Below are 9,373 nucleotides of genomic sequence, written 5' to 3'. Positions count from 1 at the left end.
TGAAATTGATGGAATAATGGGAATCTAATGCTAAAATTGATCCAGGAATGTGAGTCTTAAGCTAAAATTGATCCAAGGATGAGTCTTAAGTCTAAATTGATCCAGAAATTGGAGTCTTAAGTTAAAATTGATCCAGAAATTGGAGTCTTAAGCTAAATTGATCCAGGAATTGGAGTCTCAAGCTAAATTGATCCAGAAATTGGAGTCTTAAGTTAAATTGATCCAGGAATTGGAGTCTTAAGCTAAATTGATCCAGGAATTGGAGTCTTAAGTTAAAATTGATCCAGGAATTGGAGTCTTAAGCTAAAATTGATCCAGGAATTGGAGTCTTAAGTTAAAATTGATCCAGGAATTGGAGTCTTAAGTTAAAATTGATCCAGAAATGGAGTCTTAAGTTAAATTGATCCAGGAATGAGTCTTAAGCTAAATTGACCAAGGAATATGAAGCCTCAATATTAAACTGATCCACCTAAAGAAGCTTGACAGTACAAATGATCCATGAAAAGGAGTCTAAGATGAGGACTGGTTGAAAAATGAGCCTTGACGTCAAAGTGATCCGTGAAGGCGCCTTAGCTTAAACTGATCCGCAAATATGAAGTTTCCAGATAAACCTAATTCATATTTGGGAGTCTCGGTGAAGCTATAGAGTTGATCCGTGTGGTTAGGATCCTCAAGGTGAAGCTTATGAATGAATATGGTCAAAATACAATTATCCAAACTTAGGAGTTGATCTATGAAGCTTAAGAAATTATTGATCCAAACTTAGGAGTCTAAAATAAAGGGAAACTGATGAAAATGAAGTTTTTAAATGAACATGAAGCTTGAAAAATAGTTGATCCAATCTTATGAGTCTTAAATAGTGAAACTGATGAAAATGAAGCTTAAAATGAATATGAAGCTTGAAAAATTATTAATTCAAACTTAAATCAAGGAAAATTGATGAAAATGAAGCTAAAAAATGAATATGAAGCTTAAGAAATAGTTGATTCAAGCTTAGGAGTCTTCAATAGGCTGAAAGCAATGAAGGTGAAGCTTATAAATTAATCCGAAGCTTAAGAAATAATTGATCCAAAGTTAGGAGTCTTAAATATAGGAAAATTGATGAAAATGAAGCTTAAAAATGAATCTGCAGCTTAAGAAATAATTGATCCAAGCTTAGGAGTCTTAAATTAAAAATTAATACAAAGCTTAAGAAATAATTGATCCAAACTTAGGAGTCTTAAATAGGATGAAAATGATGAAGGTGAAGCTTGTAAGTGAAAATGAAGCTTAAGAAATAATTTATCCATATTTAAAAGTAAAAAATGAAGTGAAATTAATGAAAATGAAGGTTGTAAATGAAAATGAAGCTTAAGAAATTGTTGATCCAAACTTGGGAGTCAAACAGGATGAAAATGATGAAGGAAAAAGTTGTAAATGAATATGAAGGTTAAGTTAAGGAGTAGTTGATCCATTGCTAGGAGTCTTAAATAAAGTGACACTGATCCGTAAAAATAAATCTACAATATAGTCTCAATATTGGTAAAGCTGATCCATGACATTTTTTTTTTGCTTTTACTTTTTTACTCAATTCACGGATCAAAAAAAAAAAAAAAAAAAAAAAAACTAAATTAAACTTCAATTGATCCATCATTACAAGTCTTCACTAACCTAAAAAGTTGATCCATCACTAGAGTCTTAACTAATCTATAAATGATCCAAATATGGCAGTTGATCTCAAAACTGATCCATATATAAGAATTTTTAACAAGTGATCCAAGATTAGAAGAATGGAATGGTGATTGATCCAGGAATGAGTCTTATTTTAAACTGATCCAGGGATGGGAGCCTTAAGCTAAAATTGATCCAGGAATGTGAGTTTTAAACTGAAATTGATCAAAGAATTGGAGTCTTAAGCTAAATTGATCCAGGGATGAGAGCCTTAAGCTAAAATTGATCCAGGAATGGGTCTTAAGCTAAAATTGATCCAGAAATGGGAGTCTTAAGCTAAAATTGATCCAGGAATGGGTCTTAAGCTAAAATTGATCCAGAAATGGGAGTCTTAAGCTAAAATTGATCCAGAAATTGGAGTCTTAAGCTAAATTGATCCAGAAATGGGAGTCTTAAACTAAAATTGATCCAGGAATTGGAGTCTTAAGCTAAATTTGATCCAGGAATGGGAGTCTTAAGTTAAAATTGATCCAGGAATTGGAGTCTTAAGCTAAAATTGATCCAGGAATGGGAGTCGGTGATCCAAAAATGGGAATCTTACACTAACTGATCCAGAAATGGGAATAGTAGCGCTAAAAGTGATCCACAATGAGCCTTAGTGCTAAAATAGATATGTTTGAAGTGGTGAAGTTAAATGATCTACGAGTCTCCACTATTTGATCCACTATAGGAGTTATTATGGCTACAATAACTCAGGAACTTGTTGATGGATCCGTACATGGAGTGTAAAAATGGGTGATTCATTGTGAGTTATAGCTAATGATGATCCACAGGAAGTCTTTGTATAGGTTGAATTGATCCATAACTTAAGACCTTAAAGATATTTGATCTGTGAATTAAAAGCCCTAGTAAAGGTAAAAATTGATCCAGTAAGTCAGAGCCTAAAAATTGTTGATCCATTAGGAGTCTCAGTAGGCCTAAAAATGGATCCATATCTGAGTCTTCATGGTAAAACTGATCCACATATTTTTTGGATCTAATGTATTGATCCAAATTAAAGTTTCATGAAAAATATGATTGAATTTATGAATTTAATTAAATCTAGAGTTGATCCATAGCTTGGGGTCTTATTGGTGCCATTTGTGATCCACTGTTTGGAGTCTTGATCCTAATACTGATCCATGCATGTGAGTCTTGATGGTGACAACTGATCCACTAACTAGGAGCCATGTTGCTCTGATCCACCAGTTCTAATAATCCTAAGTTGATCCAATGTTAGGAGTCTCACTAAAAACTAAAACTGATCCGTGAAGTTAGTAATGAAATTTGATCCATTATTCGAGTCTTAATATTAATTGATCCACTAGGAGTCTCACTAAACTTAAAATTGATCCATGGTTTGAAGTCTTGGAGATGAAAGTGATCCATGAATGTGACTCTTAACTGATCCTAAGACTGATCCACACTTTGAAGTCTTGATGATGAAAGTGATCCATGAATGTGAGTCTTAATGTATTGATCCACTTAGGAGTCTTAATCTAGGTGAAATTGATCCAGAACTCTGAGTCTTAACTAATCCTAAAATTGATACACACATATGAAGTTTTAAGATGAAGTTAATCAATCAGCAGAAACTTAAAAATATGATTCCTGGATGCAAGATTGAAGAAGGGTGATTTAAAGATAGTAGTAGTAGTAGTAGTAGTAGTAGTAGTAGTAGTAGTAGTAGTAGTAGTAGTAGTAGTAGTAGTAGTAGTAGTTATTGTTGTTGTTGTTGTTGTTGTTTAAATCTTATGTGAAATGAAAAATGAGAATATGATTTGTTAATATTGAATGTTGTAAGAATTAAGGGTTTACTGTGTGTGTGTGTGTGTGTGTGTGTGTGTGTGTGTGTGTGTGTGTGTGTGTGTGTGTGTGTGTGTGTGTGTGTGTGTGTGTGTGTGTGTGTGTTACAAGTATACCTAGATCACACACATACTCCAATCCCTCAATGCATAATATACATATACACACCATTAATATGTATACATGCTGTGAGGAGGGAAGACTTACATACACACACTAACCATCACATCTGATAGAGAAAAAAAAAAAAAAAAAAAAAAAAAAAAAAATAAAAAAAAATGAAAAAAAAAAAACTTAAATCAAATAAAAAGATGAAAAAAACTTGAATCAAATAAGATAAAAAAAAAAGTAATTCAATAAAAGAAATAAAAAATTGAATAAAAAAAATGTTGACACTTTCTTTTTTATGGCAATTTTGGTGCCATGTATAGTGTTTGTGATGGCTGTGTATGGTGGCAAGTGATGGTGATAAGTGCCATGGCCATGTACTGCTCTGTATAGTACATGGCAATAATGGTGCTTTAGTATGGTGACTTAGTAGTATGTAATGGTGATAGGGTCCTGGTTCATGGTGATGGACCCTTATATGGTGACTTGGTGATGGTGAGGTCTTCTTACAGATTCATGGACCTAATGGTGATATCTTCTTGGTGATCCAGTCGAGGTCTTGTTATGGTGAATTAATGGTGACTTAGGGGCCGTTGTATGGTGAATTGGTGACGTAGCTTCCTTATGGTGACTTCATGGTGTCTTGATGGTGAAGGGGGATGCCTGGTATGGTGTCCTGATGGTGAAGAGACTGTGGTATGGTGTCCTGGTAGTGATGTAGGCCTCATTTATAGTGAATTCATGGTGATCGAAGTCCTTTCTGCTTGTGGTTTGGTATGGTGAGCTTATATGGTGCCTTGAGTATGGTGACTTGTACAGTGCTATGGTGACCCGGTATAGAGGTATGGTGACTTTGGTTATGGTGTCCTCCCACTAATACCTCAGCATCACCATAAAGTACAGTGAATGGTGCGTATGGTGCCATTACTGCACCGCCTTACAGTGCCGCACCCTGTCAAGTACCGTATAGCAACAATATGGTGCAATTGTACATATAGTGACTGGGTATGGTGACTCATGGTGCAACAGGAGTCAGTCACTATCTAGGGTGCCATGGTTAACTGTAGGCTGGGCTGGCATGGCTGTAATGGCACTGTCACCATATTGAAGGCAGTGCAAGTCAGGAATCACCATATTTCACTGTAGGATGGTGGCACAGTGCAGGATGGTGAAGCGCCTGTGAAAGATAGAGATATATTCATGAGAGAGAGAGATGGGGGGGAGGGAGAAAGAAAATGCTACAATGGAAGGGAAGGCTAAGAAATATAAGTAAAAATGAAACGAGGAAATGAAAAACTGACCTTGAGAGAGAGAGAGAGAGAGAGAGAGAGAGAGAGAGACACTTCAACTCCCTTCCCAGACACTTGACTCCACGATAAGGCTGAAGAGACAAGCAACACTTCAGATAATACAACGGTCACCACACCACGAGGAAAAATAATAAACCTCTTCTTGAATAGAGCTACATGGAAGACACTAGAATAACACTATATAGTCTGCCTCCTCTAAAATGGCTCCTGGATTTAAAACACTAGCTTATTGATTGACTTGATATGAATAATACTTGTTTTCTGTTGATCAAGGCATTATTACAAGGACAGCTCACGGTTTTCCTAAAAATCTGACAACCATTTCCTGGGACACATTCAAACCCAGAACCTTGAGCCACTTTAGAGTAGACAGACTGACTCCTTACTGACGATTTTCATTTCACTCCCTAGTTCTCTCTATCCTTTTTCCTTTAATTCACTCCAAACTCTTCCTTATTCACTTCTTACAACTTTCAATTCACTCCATGTTTCCCTCTATCATATCCCTACTCCTTTAATTCACTCCAAACTCTTCCTTATTCACTTCTTACTACTTTCAATTCACTCCCTGTTTCTCTTTGTCTTATTCCTACTCATCCAATTTAGAGTAGACACTAGAATAACATGCTGAAGTATTTAATTAACTCTTTTCTTGGATATGAGAAGGCTGAGTAAGGCAAGCGAGGTTAACAAGCGGAAGGAGTGAATTAAGTCTTCTTGAGAGGCTAAGAACTAAGAAAAATTCAAGATAATTATTTCATATTAGAACGAAAATGTTTTGTTATTTATTCAGCGTTGTTTATATACGACTATAGTTTTTAAAGCCACAAAATACGAGTCTGTATTATTTTGTTTTTGTTTTCGTGTGTTTTGTGATTAAGAAATGTTATCTTTTTGAGTTTAATTCGTTGGAGAAGCCACAAAATACAAGTCTGTCTATTATTATTTTGTTTTTCGTGTTTTGTGATTACGAAATGATATCTTATAGAGTTTAATTCGTTGGAGGTGATATTGGTGCACATGTGAAGGAGGGCACCACTGTTTTATCTAACTATTTATTCACTCACTTATCTAACTATCAACTTTTTCAGTGTTACAAGACGAACCACAAAAAAAAAAAAAAAGTTACCAGCGAGACTAATATTAAACAACCACTAGAAAAGAAAGCAAACTAGAAAAAAATGAATAAATAAATAAACAAACCGTAAAATGAAAAAAAAAAAAAAAAAAAAAAAAAAAAAAAAAAAACTGAAAAGTGAAGCACAAACACCAACTTACATTAATAACCAACACTGCTACACGTAATTCCTTCCTAGCAAAGCCACGCCCCTCCACCAATGAGAGACAAGAGATAACAACCCTGCGCTGCTGATTGGCTAACGGAGAGCTATCTAACATACGATTGGGCGGATGGCGAGGCGGGTGGCGAGGCGGGAGGAGGCTGGTCGTGGGAGTAGCGGGGGTGACTCTTGATAAAATGTTGTGTCGTGAGGGTGAAATGAGTGTGTTTTAACCAAGGGGTGAGGGGAACTGGTCTCCTGCCCCTGCCCCTCCCTAACCTCACCTAGCTACACCTGGTCTGCCTTCCCCGTGACTTGAGTTGGTGTGAGAAGGTGAATTCAGTATATATATGCAGGTAAGATGTGTGTTTGTGAGTTTGTGTTACGTAAATTGTTTTGTTTGAGTTTGTTATGTAAAGTATTATGGCGTGTTTGTGTTCTAAAAAAAAAAAAAAAAAAAAGATCCTGTACTAATAATCAAAGAAAGGATTTAACTCTATTCTATTTCTGAAACATTTCCTACTTATATTAACTCTATTTTTCTCTACAGGTTCAAGATGTAACGGTTAGCGAAGGCGTGATGGTGGCAGGGACACCACACACCACTATGAACACCAAGAATGACTAAAGTGACAGCAAAACCAAGCTAGAATGAAGACAAGACGTGCGAAGAATGTGTTAGAGTGCCTTTCTCCACTCAGCACACTCCGCACTGCACTCTTCACTCCCTATCCTGCCCTGCCACGGTGCCAAATTCAACATTCACCCACCATGTCACTGGAATCCCTTATCGTGTAATCCAATCCCCTTCCCTTCGCTGGTTGTCGGATTTGAACAGCCAGCTTGCAGAATTTGATCCATGTACTTATGGAGTCTTACAAAATAACTCGAATATACTTTTTTTCCTCACATTCACTTTTTATTTGTTATGAGATCGATGTCCATTCGATTTCGGGCTTAAAATGTTACGCTGTTGCTTGTGATGACTTGTAAATAAACACTGCAATGGTGTACTCTGTTGTTTTGTGGTTAGTTTAAGGTCCTTTTGGTATGGATGGTGCGAAAATGGGGAAGGGTGAATGTATATAACTGGTACTTGAAAAAGGAGTAAAAATGAAATAAAATAAAAAGACAGAGAATAAGAAATGAAGATGAAGATACACAAGATGAAATAATAATAAGGCAAAATAAATCGCCATGTATATAACTCATACTTGAAAGCAGAGAAAATTCAAATAAAAATGAATAAAAGAGAATATGAAAAGAAGTTAAAGATAAATAAACAAGATAAAATAAGAAAACTAAAAAAAATATCGCCACTAAAAGATTCTAAGTTCAAGAGAGAGAGAGAGAGAGAGAGAGAGAGAGAGAGAGAGAGAGAGAGAGAGAGAGAGAGAGAGAGAGAGAGAGAGAGAGAGAGAGAGAGAGAGAGAGAGAGAGAGAGAGAGAGAGAGAGAGAGAGAGAGAGAGAGAGAGAGAGAGAGAGAAAATCAATTTAGGCGTTAATTAATAAGAAACTTGCTTTGAACTATGACTGACTGACTGACTGACTGACTGACTGACTGACTGACTGACTGACTAACTAACTAACTAACTAACTAACTGACTGACTGACTGACTGACTGACTGACTGACTGACTAACTAACTAACTAACTGACTGACCCATACTCACTAATTATTCCTCACTGACACTTCAAGAGAACGACAGAAAAAAAATGAAAAAAAAAACAATACCCACCATGTCACTAAATAATACAAGATAAAACAAAAGATAGATGAAAACAATCGATATATTCTGAAACTAAGTCCCTTTTTTCTTTGTTCAGTTACTACTTGATACATTTAATGCCTCTATTTCCTCTATTTATTTCATTTTGTTTTTTCATTATTATTCGCTCTGTGTTTTCCTTCGCTATTCACTCTTGTTCACTATCACTGCCAATTCTCTTCGCTCTGTCACATCACACGTGTATAAAATCTCAATACACTATCAAAAAACTACTAAACAAACACTTCTAGGCATATTTTGTGGCTCTTTGCATAGTCGGATATATCAACTATTAAAACATCAACTATTATTATCACTACTATTGCTGTTGTAATAGTAGTAGTAGTAGTAGTAGTAGTAGTAGTAGTAGTAGTAGTAGTAGTAGTAGTAGTAGTAGTAGTAGTAGTAGTAGTAGTAGTAGTAGTAGTAGTAGTAGTAGTAGTAGAAAATTATATAACACCACTAGCAACAGCAGCACATGGTAACCACCACCACCACCACCACCACCACCACCAATACCGAAATAATCAAACACTTCACAAACAAGTACTTTATCTTACCTGTTCTTTGGCCGGTGATGTCACGCTGTAGGAGGAGGAGGAGGAGGAGGAGGAGGTGAAGAGGAGGAGGAGGAGAGGAGGAGGAGGGAGGTCTTTAGGTTAGGCTACCTCCTTGCCTCTCGATCACCTGTACTCTCGCCTGACCAAACTGAATCTTATAAGGCTCCTCTTAATGCCGTGTGCAAGGGATGATAGCGTGCCGTGTGCAGCGTGTCGTGTGCACCAGCTGGCTCACTGATAAGGCCAGGTGGCGCGCTACAAGAGAGGACTTTGATGTTTTCTAAGATGGTTCCCTTCTGCTGTCTCCGCTATCTGTTTTGTCAAGAGGGAGTTCGAAGACTTGGTCAGGCTTATAGTGTGTTCCTTTATTCCTCGTCTCTACAGCTGGTTTATGCGTCACAGCTGGTGTATTGCAAGGGAAGGTTTTGTTTTCTAAGCTGGTTCAGTTCTGGGTATTGCCTGTTGTATTTGGGCATAGAGGCAGTTTGTGGACTTGCTAAATCTTACAAGTGTTTCTTTTCCTCTTCTCTACAGCTGGTTTATGCGTCACAGCTGGTGTATTGCAAGGGAAGACGTTGTTTTCTAAGATGGTTCAGTTCTGGGTGCTGTCTGTTGTATTTGGTCATAGAGGCAGTTTGTGGACTTCTAAAAATCTTGTGAGTATTTCTTTTTCCTCTCTACAGCTGGTTTTTATATCACAGCTGGTGCATTACAAGGAAAGACGTTGTTTTCTAAGATGGTTCAGTTCCGAGTCTTGCATTTTTGTCATAAAGGTAGTTTGTGGACTTGCTAAATCTTACGAGTCTTCCTTTATCTCCATTTTCTACAGCTGGTTCATATGTCACGTAATA

The 9,373-nt window shown here is 36.7% G+C and overlaps 1 long non-coding RNA gene across 1 annotated transcript; it reads left to right on the top strand.

Moving 5' to 3' along the window:
- The first annotated feature begins 6,169 nt into the window (after positions 1-6,169).
- Positions 6,170-7,206, top strand: LOC123510089. Its single transcript, XR_006676380.1, has 2 exons — positions 6,170-6,549; positions 6,744-7,206. It is a non-coding gene; the product is annotated as an uncharacterized LOC123510089 (long non-coding RNA).
- The last annotated feature ends 2,167 nt before the right edge of the window (positions 7,207-9,373 follow it).

Source organism: Portunus trituberculatus, chromosome 3, assembly GCF_017591435.1.
Source record: "Portunus trituberculatus isolate SZX2019 chromosome 3, ASM1759143v1, whole genome shotgun sequence".
In the NCBI taxonomy this organism is placed as follows: Eukaryota; Metazoa; Arthropoda; class Malacostraca; order Decapoda; family Portunidae; genus Portunus; species Portunus trituberculatus.
This window is presented reverse-complemented; position numbering and strand designations above follow the sequence as displayed.